Below are 15,249 nucleotides of genomic sequence, written 5' to 3'. Positions count from 1 at the left end.
GGGTTGACCAGCTGGAGCCAGTCCCACGGGTAGAACAGGAAGAACAGAGCAATTCTCCCACGAAATCTGGGGTCCGCCGCCGAACAAGACCATGGGGCCAGTTCCCCACCTGCGGGCCAAGGTGACTCCCGAGCCCCAACCACTGACCTTCAACCCAGGCAAACCCTGAGGCTGCTTGAGCTGCCCAAATGTGGCTGGACGGGGCCACACACCTGAAGATAACTTCAGGTTACCTCCTGTGGCCCTGCTATCCCCTGCAGCTCCTCCAACAGGAGGATGGACGGCTTGGCTTACATGCCTCCTGTGACGCAGTGCTCACTCTCTCCCAAGGCAACTCTTTTGGTTGGGAGAACAGCTTTGGCTGTTAGAAATCCTAGAACCCACCACCTGGAACTGGCCAGAGCAAGCGAGTTTCATCCTTGGCACCGCAGGCCTTCTGAAACTTGGCGAAAGTCTTCTCCTACCACTTCTCCTTCTAGGTTCTTTAACGCCTCCTCTTATGACATGGTTTCCGGACCTTTCCATTGCAGCTGTTCTCCTTGGGCCACTTTCCTGTCCCCCCCCCCCCCCCCCCCCGCCCCTTGGGTGAGGCCTGATCTGCAAAGACACTCACACAGGGATGCTCACCTCCCATCTATCCTCCTGTTAATGCAGCCTGCTTTTGCGGTAAGTGCTCTGGCAGCTGCTGCCCTCCTCCCGAGAGCTGCTACATGAAGTCTGGGGAGTTGGTGTTTGGAAAGGCTCGAGCACTCGAAAAAAAATTCTGGCATAGGATCGCAGAGAAGGACATTAAGACTTAGAAGGCCAGGTTCAGATCCTGCCATTGCTGCCTGCTGCTCATGTGGCTTTGGGCCAGTCCTCTAATGTCTCTGGGCCTCAATTTGCTCATCTGTAAAATGCTGTCTGCTTCCAAGGGTTGTGAGGATTGAATGAACAGAGACCTGCAAAGCTCTGAACATGCGAAGAGCTGTCTCTTGTCACTGGGTGATCACAGCCCCGGCAGTTTCTCCCCTCTGAGAGTTTAGGGCTACGGAATCTCCCAGTTGGAAGGGCGTGGTGGCTTGGAGCTCCGTACCCCAGAAAAACATGTTCTGACAATCCATTCCTGTGGGTGTGAACCCCTGTAAATGGGAGCTTTTGATGAGGTGACTTAGATGAGGTGTGGCCCATGATAGGTCTTAATCCTGTTACTGGAAGCCGTATAGGGAAGGCCACAGAGAGAGAGAGAGGAAGCCACAGGGAGCAGCCAAAAGCTGGAAGTCAAGGAAACCTGGAAGAGAAGGGAGAGGCCAGGAGAGGCCACCATGTGCACTGCTATGTGACACAGGAGCTCGGGACCAAGGATCACCAGCCGTAGCCCCAGGACACCAGTCTTCCGGAAGAAAGCATCACCTTGACGACACCTTGATTTAGACTTATAGCCTCAAAACCGTGAGCTAACGAATTCCCGTTGGAGAAGCTGAGCCATTGCATGGTGTTCACTTAAGCAATGAGGAGACTGAAACAGAGGGTTGGAGGCCGCTGAGTTGCAACCCACCCCATATTTCACCAGTGAAGCTATTGGAGCTCAGAGAAGGGTTGGCCTCTGCCCTGAAATGGAGGAAACTGCTAGCATAGGACCCTAGAACCCTGATACTCAAGCAGGGGCGAAGCCTATGGCTGCACGCCACCCTTTAGAATGCCTGACCCCTGCGTCTGGTGGACACTTGGGCCCTGGGACCCTTGGGGTTCCACCAGGACAGGGGTCTGTGCAGAAGAGACACCTTGCCTCTGGCACCTTCCCTCAGGCTGGGGACCAGGGGCCCAAAGGGTCCAGACTTTCTGGGGTCCACTGGTCTGAACCCTCCTGGGAGGAGGCTGACAGATGAAAGGTGTGAGAGAGCCTGTGTTCTAGAATGACCCATATGCCTTGACCCGCGAAAGTCCCCTGTGCAGTGAGGGGCTGGGCCTGGAGAATTCCTTGAAGGAGCAGGCCCGGGAGACAGGAGGACTTGGCAGAGACCAGGCAGTAGGGCACAGTGGGACCGGCTGAGCCCCAGGGGTCTGACTGTCCCATGGCCTCCAGCCTGCCAGTGTGACCCCACCCCTCCCTCTGCCCAGGGGTGGAGAGGCTAAGAGGACAGACGGAGGCCACCTGGGCTCACATCCTGACTCACTGTCTAACTGCTTGACATCAAGTCATTTCCTTGACTTATCTGTGCCTCCCTCTCCTCCCCTGGTCCCCAGCCTGAGGGAAGGTGCCAGAGGCAAGGTGTCTCTTCTGCACAGACCCCTGTCCTGGTGGAACCCCCAAGGGTCCCAGGGCCCAAGCACCCACCAGATGCAGGGGTGAAGCATTCTGAAGAAGTGAATGTAAGAATAGAACCCACCTCAAAGGGTTGTTGGGAGGACCAAATGGGTTAATGAATGTAAAGTACTTTGACAGGTCTTCACAGGGTGATCACGTGTGGTTCTCTTTCCCCCCACTTTTCAGATTGGGAAACCGAAACACAGAGAGGTTAAGTAACTTTCCCAAGATCACACAGCTTGGGAGGGGCAGAAGTGGGATTTAACTCCAGAGTCTGTGCAGCTCTCAGAAGCCATCACCCCTGGCCTCCTCTCTGATCCCCTTCACCCCAGTGAACATCATTATCTAGGGGCCAAGCATTTTCTCCAAACCCGAGATGCTGGAGTGGTGCTGGGATGGGGTGCTCTTGGGAAGGCCCAGATAGGGCAGGCCAGGGGCAAGTGCTTCTGCACTGCTCGGGCCAATCTGGCACCCCCCAGCCAAGCTAAGGCAGGGCCAGAGGGTGTTGTCACCAGCCGGACAAGCAGGCTCGGCCTCATTCTCCACTGGGGACAGGCAAACCCTCCCTTGGGAGGGGGCAGGGAGCAGGGTATCTGGGGTCTAGGGAGGGAAAGACCCAGAGGCCTAAAAGAAATGGGTTCTGAGGCCTTTGGTCCACACAGACCATCCTTCCAGGCCCACTCCAGCTGGGCCCCCAAGCTTCCTCAGCACTCCCAGGGTCACCATCAGCTCTCCCGCCCCTGGCCACACAGGAGCCTGACAGTAGGCAGGCGGTACCTTCCAAGGGTGGGAATCTGTGGACAGAAGTCTGTCTGCACCCATACCACCAGCATTCCTCCCCCTACCTGGACCTTGCCATGCATGCCTCCCATAGGAAAAGGGTCCCCTTCCATCCCCTTGAATCTGGACTAGACCATGATTTGCTGTGGCCAAAGAACAAAGTGGAAGGGACTTGAGAGGCCTTGCAGCTTGCATTTCCATCAGTTTGGAAACTAGAGGCCAGGTAAGGAAGTCTGATCACCCTACTGCAGAGAGGGAAGCCGTGGAGAGCTGGAAGGGAGAAGAGGGACCCTGGCAGCCCCCAGCTGCAATAGCCAACCAGCACTCCGAGGTGCCAGACATGGGGTGAGGCCAGTCCAGCCACCGAGGCCAGCTGCAGGCACCAGAGACAAGCGGTTCCTGCCGAGTGCTGCCCAAATTGCAGAAACGTGAGCACATGCCCACCTTGGCTGTTGTCTCAAGGCGCTGAGTTTTGGAGTGGTTTGTTGCTCAACAATAGAAAACCCTTATACTGCACATCGTGAATTTCCTGAACTCTTGGGATCGCAAAATCACAGCCAGACTCAGTTCAAATCCTGCTTCCACTGGGTAGCCTCAGTAAGTAACCTAACTTTCTCCAGGACTCAGTTTCCCCTGAAGCAGGGATAACAACAGCATCAGGCATCAGCTGTGGTGAGGGGCGAGGGTGCAGAGTGAGTACGTGTGGGCAAGCGGGGCCTGGCCCAGGACGCTGCTGGAGGAACGGACACCACTTTCAGTACCATCAGAGGGTGGAGACTTGGCCACTCCAGGCTCCCTGGAGGGTCTCGGGGGCCCTAGCCGCAGCCCAGGGCAGGACACTCTTCTTGCCGTGGTGCTCACTGCTTTCCACCCAGCTGGCTGAGTTGGAAAGAGTTGGGGCAGAACATTGCCATCTCAGCCAAAACATTTCTGGCTCCCGGGCTTTGGGCCAGGCAGACCCCTTCCCAGCTGGGCAAAGTCTCCAGACCTCCCCCTAGAGACTCCAGGATTCAAACAAGGTCCCTGTCCCTGCAGGGACACCTAGCACGTGCCAGGTCTGCACAGGAGCCTGGTTGTGAGACCTCCCACCAACTGCAAGGCGGATGATGTGTGCCCCATTGGCAGAAGAAGGGTTGAAGTTCAGGGAGGCCCAGAGCTGTCCCCAAGCTCAGGGAGCTGGTCCAAGTGGAGCTGGCAGGTCGGTCGGCTCCACAGCCGTTCTCCTTCCATCGCACCCCCTCCTTTCCTGCTCCGGGAAACATAAAGATGAGTCAGTGGCCACCAGCTGAGGCTAATTTAAGGGGCAGCACGGGCCTGTCCACCCCCGTAACTCTGCAGGCCCCACCAAACCCCCGCTGCCTGGCTGTGCACCCTTGGAGCCACACTTATGGGTGTTGAAGTTCTTGGCTTAAATAGCAGCGGCCTTGCTGTCCCGGGGTGGGGGTGGGGGCAGGACGGCAACTTCACCAGCCAGGGACGTCCTCTAGACCTGTCCAGGCTCTTCCCCCATCCCAGGCCACACAGCAGAAGAGGGGCCTCTGGCCGTGCTCTCCCCCCTCTGCTTGGCGCTGCATTCCTTCCCCGGCTCCCACCAGCTCGTTTCCGGCTCTCCTGTTTGAGAAAGTGCCAGAAACTGGGGAGCTTGGCCCACCCCCGTGGGACCCTGGGACCAAATTTCCACCAAGGAGGGGCTTGTGCAATGGGGTCGAACCTGAGGAAGAGGCGCGCCTAAGGCTGCTTCCTGCCAGCAGGTGGGTGTTAAGTTAGCAGAGTGGTTGTTCGGGGGGTGGACAAAGGGTCGGGATTCCCAATCTGGCCAGCACTGCCCCTGTCCAAAAGTGTCTGTCGCCCCAGTTGGGGGTCCCTGCTGACCTCTATGGCCAGCCTCTCCCCACCCCCAACCCCTCCTGCTGATGTCCTGTCCTCTGAGGACCTCCCGCCAGCGAACGCCTTCCTGTCTGGCCTGGACACCGGCCCTGCTTGCTGTCCCCTGCCAGCCCCGTGTTCCCCCCTCCACCGTCCCGGGCCCCCCAACCCAGGTCATCTCGGCGGCAGGAAGGAGGCTGGGTGGGCGCCAGGCTGCCTGCGCAGCCCAGGAGCTTTTGCCCTCAGCGTTGAGTTACTGCCTGGGGTTCATAGAGGCCAGGACCTGGGGCTGCCCCCGGGGGACCCCAGCCTGTGGCATCTCCAGCCTACCGGGTGATACCCCTTCCCTGGCTGGCTCCCCACCTGGGGAGTTGAGGGGGCCCCCTCATGCCCCACACCCGGAAAAAGGTAGAGCCAAGCCCCCAAATCCCACCCAGCCCTCCGCTTCCAGGCTGAAGGAGGAGGCAAGACAGCCCCAACTCACCCTCCAGCTCCCCACTTCCTGTGGCCGCAGCTCTTCAGGATGATCAGCAATGAAAAAAGAGACCAAAATGCTCTTTCCCAGAAGAAGCCGGTTTTCTCTGAGCCCCTCCCAGGAGCCGTTCCTCCCACCACGGAGGGAGGCCATGTCCACTTGATGGATGTAGACACTGAGGCTCAGAGAGGCAGGAAGGCCCAGAGCTAGTCAGTGGCTGGGCAGCACCTTGAGCCCGGGACCATTTTCCGGCCTTGGGACTCCTGCTGTCCCCAGGGCTGCCCCAGGCAACGGCGGCCAGCCCTGCCTCTTGGGAAACCAGGCTCCCTCCTGTGCTGCTGGCCTGTTGGCACATGGGTCCTGAGGGCAGGAGGAGGCACCCAGGGTCACTCAGCAGAGACCCCTGAGGCCGTGGGAGGGCCACCTGTTTCCTGGAGCGCCGGCCCCCGGGGAGATGTGATGGCAGCGGGTGCCGGCCTGGTGCAGTTGTGCTTGCAGACAGCAGCGGGATGGCAGTGTGGCCAGGCCCGGAACAGGTGGAAGAGGGGCTGCCTGTCCGGCCTCCCAGGAGGCTTCCCAGTGCTGGTTCCCGCAGACCATGGGAGAAGCCCCAAGGGAAAGCCACCCGGCTGCAGCCAAGTTACGGGTACTGTGATGGCCACATGGCGTCAGAGGCCTGGGTCCCGGAGGCCCTCCCTGAAAGTGAGAAAGTGGGGGAACCAGAGACCACGCAAGCTGTGTCCCTTGCATCCTCTGGCAGGGACCTTCTCTCCACACTCGCCTTGCTCCTCCTGAGATGTCTCTTCGTTAGCACCCACCAGCCAAGAGCCTCCAGATTTCTGAGCTTTCTCTGCTGCCCCCACTAGAGCACCAGGGGCTGGCCCGGGCTGCATGCAGACCCTGCTCTCCTCCCTCCCGGGAGGCCGGACCTGAGAAACTGAGGGGCTGACTGCAGTGGGCATCTGGGAGGGGGTCTGGGGCACAGGGCAGCTGGCAGACGCCCCTCTCCTACCCTCCCTCCCCCGAGCCCTTTCTGTCCTCCTCCAAGTACTTGCTGCTGTGTGATCTACTAGGTCTCCCGTTTGTCACTTTGTGTCACTGGGCACTCAGGACGAACGAGTGGATGCCTGTTGCATGGAAGACAGGTAGGATGGGGCAGGACGGCAGTGGGGAGGTCACCGGAGGGGCTGCGGTGGCTGGAGAGGACACGGTGGCTGGGACCAGGCAGTGCAGTGGGGCTGGAGACAGGAGCTTGGGTGGCATCACATTGAGGAAGCAAAGTGAGCAGGACTCAGTGCCTGATGGAACGTGGGGCCCAGGAGGAGGGAGGGATCCGGGCTGACCCCCAGGTGTCCAATGGGAAAGCTGGGGGCAGGAGCAGGTGGGAGGAGTTCAGAGCAGGCCAGGAGAGGCTCCGGAAGTGCCAGGGCCTCTGGAAAGCCACTGAAAGTCTGGCCTGGAGCCAGAAATCTGGAGGCTCCTGGCTGGTGGGTGCTAACGAAGAAGAGACACCTCAGGAGGGGCAGGGCGAGCATGAAGAGAAGGCCCCTGCCAGAGGATGCAAGGACACAGCTGCCACCTTGGCTGGCACATCACTCAGGCGTGGCGTCTCCGTCCCCCGACCCATCTCCCCATCTCCATTCCCCAAACTTCTGCTCCCCGCTCCCTGCCCAGGTCGCACCCCCACCCCTGCTGCCCAGTCTTCCCCAAGTCTCCTCCCCACCCCCTCCTCTACCCTTGTACTCATTCGTGTACTCAATCACTCACTCACCCACGAAACAATCCAGGGCCAGCCCAGGGAGAACACGGAGATGACCTGGCCTCCAGGGAGACAGACCCAGAAGCCAAGCCACAGCATTTCTCAAAACCAAGTAGTAACACGTGGATGTGCTTTTAAAGAAAAAAATTTCTCACGAGTCCTGGGGTTGTTTTAAATCATTTGTATTATAGGGTTTCTTAAATATGCACAGACTTGGAGCGTGTCTAAACCTCTGCGGGCATGTTTGCCTCCGACATTAAAACCAAAGCAAATTTACAAAACAAATATAAAGAATATAGCAAAGCCAATAAAAATTCAAATTGGCAATAGGAAGGGACCTGGCGGCTCTCCCCACAGACAAGGCGGCCTCCCAGAGCTGGCTCCCTCGGGTGGGGCTGACACGGCGGGGTGGCCGAGCCTTGCCTCGGTGGTTCTCCCTGCTCCTTCTTCTGTCCACCCCCCACCCTGTGAGGCGCTGGCTGGGACAGCAAGTGTCCCCCCACGCCCCACCCCTGGGCACCGCAGCCTTAGCTGGGCACTAAGGACCCCCCACCTCCATCTTTTCTCATTAGCTAGCAACTATTAAACGCCTCAATGCTCTAGTCAACCCAAACACAGTCACATCAGGGGGTAGGACTTATTTTTAAGGTAATTATTCAGATGATCCTAGAAAGGATTATATCCAATTACATTTTTGGGGGGGAGGGGCGGGTGCATGGTCCAATAATTCATAGATTTACAGCCCACTAATTTTTAAAACTTTTTCTTGTGGTAACACAAATATGACATCAAATATACCATTTTAACCATTTTTAAGTATACCATTCTGTGATATTAATTGCTTTTGCGATGTTGAGTTACCATCACCCCCTTCCTTCTGTTACTAAAATTTTTTCATCACCCCAGACAGACAGGAACTCTGTACCCATCATGCATTAACTCTCCGTTCCCTCCCCCCTGGGGCTTGGTAAATTCTAATCTTCTTTCTGCCTCTATGAATTTGCTTTTTCTAGATATTTCGTTTTAGTGGAATCATACTATTTGGTTGTTTTGTGTCTGGCTTATGCCACTCAGCATAATGTTTTCGGAGTCCATCCATATTGTAGCATCAATTACTGCTTCATTCTTTTTTATGGTTGGATAATATTCCATTGTGTATATATACCACATCTTATTTATCCATTCAGCTGTGGGGGGGACACTGGTTGCTCCCACCTTTTTTTGGCTCTTGTGAAAATGCTGCTATAAACACTGGTGTACAGGTATCTGCTTGAGACCCTATTTTCATTTTCTTTGGGTACATGCCTAGAAGTATTGCTGGATCATTGGTATTTCTATATTTAACTTTTTGAGGAAACACCACATAGCTTTCCACAGTGACTGCACCATTTTACGTTCTCATCAATAACGTACCATTTCTCATATACTTTTTGTTTTCCATTCTATGTGGGTGTGAAATGGGATCTCATGGTAGTTTTGACTGGCATTTCCTTAACAGCTAATGATGTCGAGCATCTTTTCGTGTCCTTATCATCCACTTGTATATCTCATTTGAAGAAATCTCAATTCAATGCATGAAGTCTGGGGTTAAAGGACATACTTTTCAGGTTCTGTTTAGAGACTCCAGGACTGCCCAGTCCAGTCTGGCGGCCACGAGCCATGTGTGACCACAAAGCCTTGGAACTGTGGCCAGTCTTGAAGTGAGATGTGCTGGATGGACAAAATAGTGCAAAAACAGAACTTTAAATATCTCAACAGTTTTTCTATTGATTACATGTGGTAATGATAATACTTTGGCTATATTGGGCTAAATAAAAATTATAGCATTAAAAATAATTTCACTTTTTTCTTTATGCTTTTAAAAACACGGCTACCAGAGAATCTAGAATGACATATGTTGTTCATGTTATCTTTCTGTGGGACTATTAATTCTAGAAGGTTAATCCTGGTCTCCCAGAGTCTAAAGGAGCTTCCTGGGACCGCCTGGAAGGCTTCTTAGAGGAGGAAGCCTTGGGCTGGTTCTTGTTTATTTAACATTTGCCTTATTCTATTAATCTAAGTTCTAGATACACATTGTCAGAGTCAGCTGGTTCCTGGGGGCTGTTAGGACAGTCGCTTGAACTTCACTGAAGGGAGATATGGGAGGCACTTGCTGGGGACCCCCATGTTGGTTCACCCAGCTGCTATGACAAACACCACACAGTGGGGGCTTAGACAATAGGAATTTATTGTTTCACGGTTTCAGAAACTGCAAGTCCAAAGTCACGGTGTTGGTGGGGCCGTGCTTTCTGTCTGAAACCTGTTGCATTCTGGCTTTGGTTTGCCACAACCCTTGGGGCTCCTTGGCTGGCATTTCCGCCTCCCACCACATGGCCATCTCGCTCTCCTTGTGTCCCCTCTTCCGGTTTTGGCTGACTTTTGGCTTCTCCTGGTGACCTTCTCTTCATTAAGACTTCAGGGAATATGGATAGGAACCATCCTGATTCAGTGGGCTACATCTAAACTCATAACATCTTCAAACGGTCCTATTTACAAACAGGACACCCACAGGAACGCGGATTAAGATTAAGCACCTGGAGAGCCCTTGCAGCCAGCGAGGCGTCTGAGACGCCCAGTAACTGGCAATGGAGGTGGCGGCTGCAGTCACTGGGTTTTGGCCCCTTCCGGCAGCAGCTCTAAGAAGTGCAGTGGGACTTGACCTGGCCAGCCCGTTAATAACTCCCTGCCCAGGGTGGCAGCTCCCGCCTGCACCTTCTAGATCTCATGGCAACTTCATCTGAAGACGTTTAGCTGATGGCAAAGAAGGCCAGAAAATCAATCCAGAAGGAGAAGCTAAAATGCAACTTCAGCTGGTCCTGCATGCAGGAGACACAAATACCTCCCATTTTTCCGATGAAAGCACAGCAGTGAAAGAGTGAGATGCGGTGGAGAGCCTTCCTCAGAGGCTGCTGCCCCAAGTCAAGAGGAAAGCAAATTAAGAGCTGGAAGAGAAACACAGAATGCTGCTAGATCCTGCTTTGTCCCAGCTCTATAAAAACCTTGTGAATCAAGTGGTCTGCGCTGAGGAATTCCTGGCCAGTCCTTTCCTTGTGAATGTGACAGAAAGCTCATCCACATCCAATCACCAGCAGGCTGGTGGCATTTCTGCTGCATTTCTGGCTGGTGCCCGGCCTTAAAGAGATGGTTGTAATGGTCTGAGATATCATTTAACCTCTGATATCATTAGGTTAGGACCTTCCCAACGGTAAAAATGAAATATGCAGTACAAACACAGGCTTTACAATGATTATGTTTTGTTTGGAATGCAAAAAATGTGTACAGTAAAGAAAAAGTAGATAGATAGATGGTAGGGTACTGGGTTACAACCCACTGAATAAAATGTAAAATAGGAATCTGTGAGTCAATAGTAATTCAGATAAATAAATGAATAGATGTGTTAGTTAGATTCAGTTGTCAACTTGGCCAGGTGAGCATACCTAGTCTTGTTGCTGCGGACATAAGCCAATGGTACTTGAACCTCATCTGTTGCTAATTACATCTGCAGTCAGCTAGGAGGCGTGTCTGCTGCAATGAGTGACGTTTGACTTAATTGGCTGGTGCTTAAATGAGAGATCGCAATGTAGCACTGCTAAGCAGCTCAGCATTCCTCATCTCAGCACTAGCAGCTCAGCCCAGGCCTTTGGAAATGCAGAAAGAAGTCACCCAGGGGAAAGTTGTTGGAACCCAGGGGCCTGGAGAGAAGACCAGCAGAGACTATCTTGTGCCTTCCACGTAAGAAAGAACCTCAGTGGAAAGTTAGCTGCCTTTCCTCTGAAGAACCAACAAAATAAATCTCCTTGTATTAAAAGCCAATCCATCTCTGGTGTGTTGCATTCTGGCAGCTAGCAAACTAGAACAATAGGTAAAGACATGCAATCGCAAATATTGCTGGTGGGAGTGTAAATTGGTACAAACACTTCACAAAACTGATTGGCAGTGTTCTAGTTTGCTACCTGCTGGAATACAACACACCAGAGGCGGATTGGCTTTTAAAAAAAGAGGATTTATTTCATTAGTTCTTCAGAGGAAAGGCAGCTAACTTTCAACTGAGGTTCTTTCTTACTTGGGAAGGCACAGGGTGATCTCTGCTGGCCTTCTCTCCAGGCCTCTGGGTTCCAACAACTTTCCCAGGGGTTATTTCTTTCTGCATCTCCAAAGGCCTAGGCTGAGCTGCGAGTGCTGAGATGAGATATGCTAAGCTGCTTGGGCTGTGCTATGTTGAGCTCTCTCATTTAAGCACCAGCCAATTAAGTCAAACATCATTCATTGCAGCAGGCACGCCTCCCAGCCGACTGCAGATGTAATGAGCAACAGATGAGGTTCACATGCTATTGGCTCATGCCCACAGCAACAGAACTAGGTGCCTTCACCTAGCCAAGTTGACAACTGAATCCAACTACCATAGGCAGTATCTAAAAACTATTAAGAGGGGAGAGAGGAGGACAAAGCATGTAAAGAGTAGTGTTCAATATACTACCATCTGTGTAAAGAAAGGGGAACCTGTATGTATATACGTGTATATGCATTGAGACGTGTATGTTGCTTGCTCATTCAAAGATACTCTCCAAGAGGATTCATAAGAAACTGCTGATATTTAATGCCTACAGAGAAGGAAATTGAGCGGATGAGAGAGAAGAGTAGAAGAGAGAATTTTCCCTGTGAGCCCTTTTGTACCCTTTAAATTTTGTACCATGTAAATATATTACTTTTTCAAAAAATTGTTCGATGATTCTTTAAATAAAGAAAAAAAATGCTCATCTAAAAAAAAAGAAAAAGCAATATGCGGAAAATGCTCCCGCAACATAACAGAAAAGGAGTTGGACACGTTTTTCCCAGCCCCATTATTTTCACAGGGACCTGAATACAGGGTCAAAGGACCTCTTTGCAGATTGTCGAAATAGATTTTTTAAAAAGGGTTAAAACAACGGTCTCACTAGGAGTGAAAAGCCCACTGGTAGATCTGACAGCTTTGAGAGGTCAGTCGGAAGCTCTGGAAGATGAGGGCAGTGGCATTTCCTCTCTGCCTTCTCCTTCCGATTCTTCTAAACCCACACAGCGGAGTAGCAGCCCTGCCGGCGTCGCATCCCGGGGCTGGCAGCAGGGCTCAGGAAAGGAGAAACACAAAATGAGCGCACTGTGGGCCCAGCAGCACTGGCGGGGATTCAGGGACGCAGACAGCTTTCCACCAGCAGTCTAAAGGGCCAAGGAACGAGAGCCCATTGACTCGGAAGATGTGGGGGAAAAATGATGTCGCAGAAACGACTGCACTAAACCCCACAAAGTCAGAGAAGTGTGTTCACGGCCCATCTCCAACCCGAAACCAGCAGTACACAGTGCGTCAGGACGTTCACCCTCGTTTTCAAAGCCTTAGACAAGAAATGGAAGCTTGGACACCCCAGTTAAGTAGTGCAGCAGTCGTGCCGTCACAGCCCCGTCGCCCCCAGGGGCACCTACGCTGGGAGGGATGTAGATAAACCCGGTGGTGCCAGACGGCATTCAGTCTGCACGCAGACCCTCGCTTGTGACTCTTGGAGCACTTTTCCGGCGCCTCTGGTCCTGTTTTCCTGTTAATACACCATTCCTAGAAGAAAGGGTGGTGAGGATGGGAAGTAATTTGGAACGGCTCCAAGTGACAAAGCTCTGACCATTCCAAGAAAAAGCTCGAAGCCAGTATTTAAGCACAAACTTGGCAAGTCACTCAGAAGGGAAGCTCTAGACAGCTTGCGGGTCCCCACCCCCCGTGGCAGTCATGGTGTCGGATGAAGAAAACATGAGGTGTCTGTGACTTGTCACAGGTTTTGTGCATTTGAGAGAGCTGTGACCTGCAGGAATTCTGGGGACCTGGCCTGACAGAAGTGCAGGTCATCACACAGAAGTTTCTTAAAATTACAAGAAACATCTGCGTCATGTGGACTCTTTTGAAGAGTGCATATGGTACTTGCACATTGCGAAATGAGAAGAAGACAGGAAGTGGGATTAAACTAGAGACTGGGGAGGTAAATTAAGGCAGGACCAATATAAGCTAAATTGCAAATATATATATTTATATTTTAAAGACACTGTTGACTTCAATTACTCAGGAACTGCTCTTGATTCACATCAAGCAGCTTCCAGAAATTTAAAAACAACAAAAGTGCGCCTTTTTTAAAGGGCGCACTGATAAAATCTGAGGGTTTTTTCCTGTCTTTTTTTTGTCCTAAGTTTGACCCAGGGTGGGCCTTAAGTATTTCTTCTCCATCCTCCGCTTGGGTCCTCAAGTTTTACTGAATTCTCCTTGTACCTCACATCAGCAAAAAAAACATTACATCAGGAAAAAAAAAAAACGACTTTAAAATAAAGCAGAGGGAGACTGTGCTCGGCAGTCAGGAAACAGCTGTAGGCAGGAGACATCTTTGGTTCTGTGGTCTCTACAGAAACAAATAAATAAATATTGCACTGAATATTTGTGGTTTGTGGTCCCTACATGGTAAAGAGGAAACATGGCTGCAGAAAGTCAGGTGGGGTTTTTATGTCAGAAGACAATGGTGCTTCATGTCTGTTTGTTTTTTGAGTGCAAATGTACATTGCTAAGATTTTTTTGTAAAAGATGGCATGTGCTTTGAAAAGAGGAAGTTGCACGTTTAAGAGTTTAAAAATCTTAAACGAGTGAGCAATGTAAGAAATCGTACTTATTTTCACCTCTGTAGGAGAAATAAGATTTTTCATTTAAAAAAATGTTTAAAGATTAAGAACCAGGCGTTGAGGAAGGGGCATGATTCAATCTACACGAGGCCCTGCCCCAGATGGCAATTTTAGGATTTAGGAGGATGGGATGCTCCAGAGAGACCCTTCCAGGGTCGTCTGGGGATCTGGCTGTACTTTATTCAGCGCCCCCAACCCAACCCCCAAGACCCCCATTGGGTGCTGCCAGCTTGGGTTGAGCCCTTGGTGGCTTTTCTGGGGTCAATCCCAGAGGGGGACTCAGCGGTCCCCCCTGCAAACCCATGATGTGGCTTTTCTGGTCTGTGAACCAGCTGCCCTTTATACGTCTACTGTGCAGCTTCAAAACTACTGCCCTGCTCCCCCCATCTTTGGGGGTTTATCCCTTAGAAAAGAAAGCCCTTTCTGTAGTCTTAACAGGGGCTCAGGAGGGGCAGAGAATTCGATGCATGCATTTTATCTGCCATCCTTTACCTGAAGCTGTAAGGACAAGAAGGCCACATCCTCTGCGAAGCCCGGGGCCCTGGGGCCAAGTCCACACTGCTCTAGGGCAGCTTCCCAGACTCAGTCAGCCCAAGGGCTCCCGCCTTCGGCCTCAGTCTCAGGACCCATTCTGGTTTGAGTTCCAGGTGCTCATTTACCTCCCTTCAGACGGCGGTTCCCCTGGCTGGGGGCTGGCACCGGGCCAGGGCTCAGCATGCTTTGCTGCTGGCTGAGAAAAAAGGGAAGAAGGTACGGCCCAGGCCAAGGCCCAGAGATAAGAAGGGTCGGAAAGTTCAGGGCCATTTGTCTGCTCTCATCTCCTGCCTGGGTCTCCTCTTCTTCAACCGTCCTTACCTCCTGCCTGGGTCTGCGAGCCGAGGGGTGCGTGGTGTTCACCTGGCACTGGACCCCCGATTGTAGGCCACCCCACTAAGAGGCTACTTCCCTGTTCACCAGCCATCCTTGTTTTTTTTTTTTAATATTTTTATTGACAAGACAAAACAATATATAAACACAAACATTCTTAACATATGAACATTTCATACTTGGTGTGCAATCAATGGCTCACAATATCATCACAGTTGTATATTCATTACCACGATCATTTCTTAGAACATTTGCATCACTCTAGAAAGAGAAATAAAAAGAAAAAACTCATACATACAATACCCCTTACCTCTCCCTCTCACTGACCACTAGTATTTCCAACTACCCACCACCCGTCCTTTTAAATCAGAAAAAACAAACATGAACTTTTAGTTCAGGGAGAATGTTTTAATATAGAATATTCATATTTTCCTCCTTATACCAATGAAGTTGTAAGAGATAGTTTTTAATATTTCTAACAGAGCAAGAGACCAG

At 51.9% G+C, this 15,249-nt stretch overlaps 1 pseudogene; it reads left to right on the top strand.

Moving 5' to 3' along the window:
- Positions 1-6,709: 6,709 nt before the first annotated feature.
- Positions 6,710-12,922, top strand: LOC143690406 (general transcription factor IIH subunit 1 pseudogene; annotated as a pseudogene).
- Positions 12,923-15,249: the final 2,327 nt, after the last annotated feature.

Source organism: Tamandua tetradactyla, chromosome 7 (assembly GCF_023851605.1).
Source record: "Tamandua tetradactyla isolate mTamTet1 chromosome 7, mTamTet1.pri, whole genome shotgun sequence".
In the NCBI taxonomy this organism is placed as follows: domain Eukaryota; kingdom Metazoa; phylum Chordata; class Mammalia; order Pilosa; family Myrmecophagidae; genus Tamandua; species Tamandua tetradactyla.
Note: the sequence above shows the minus strand (reverse complement) of the source record. Positions and strands in the feature narration are given on the sequence as shown.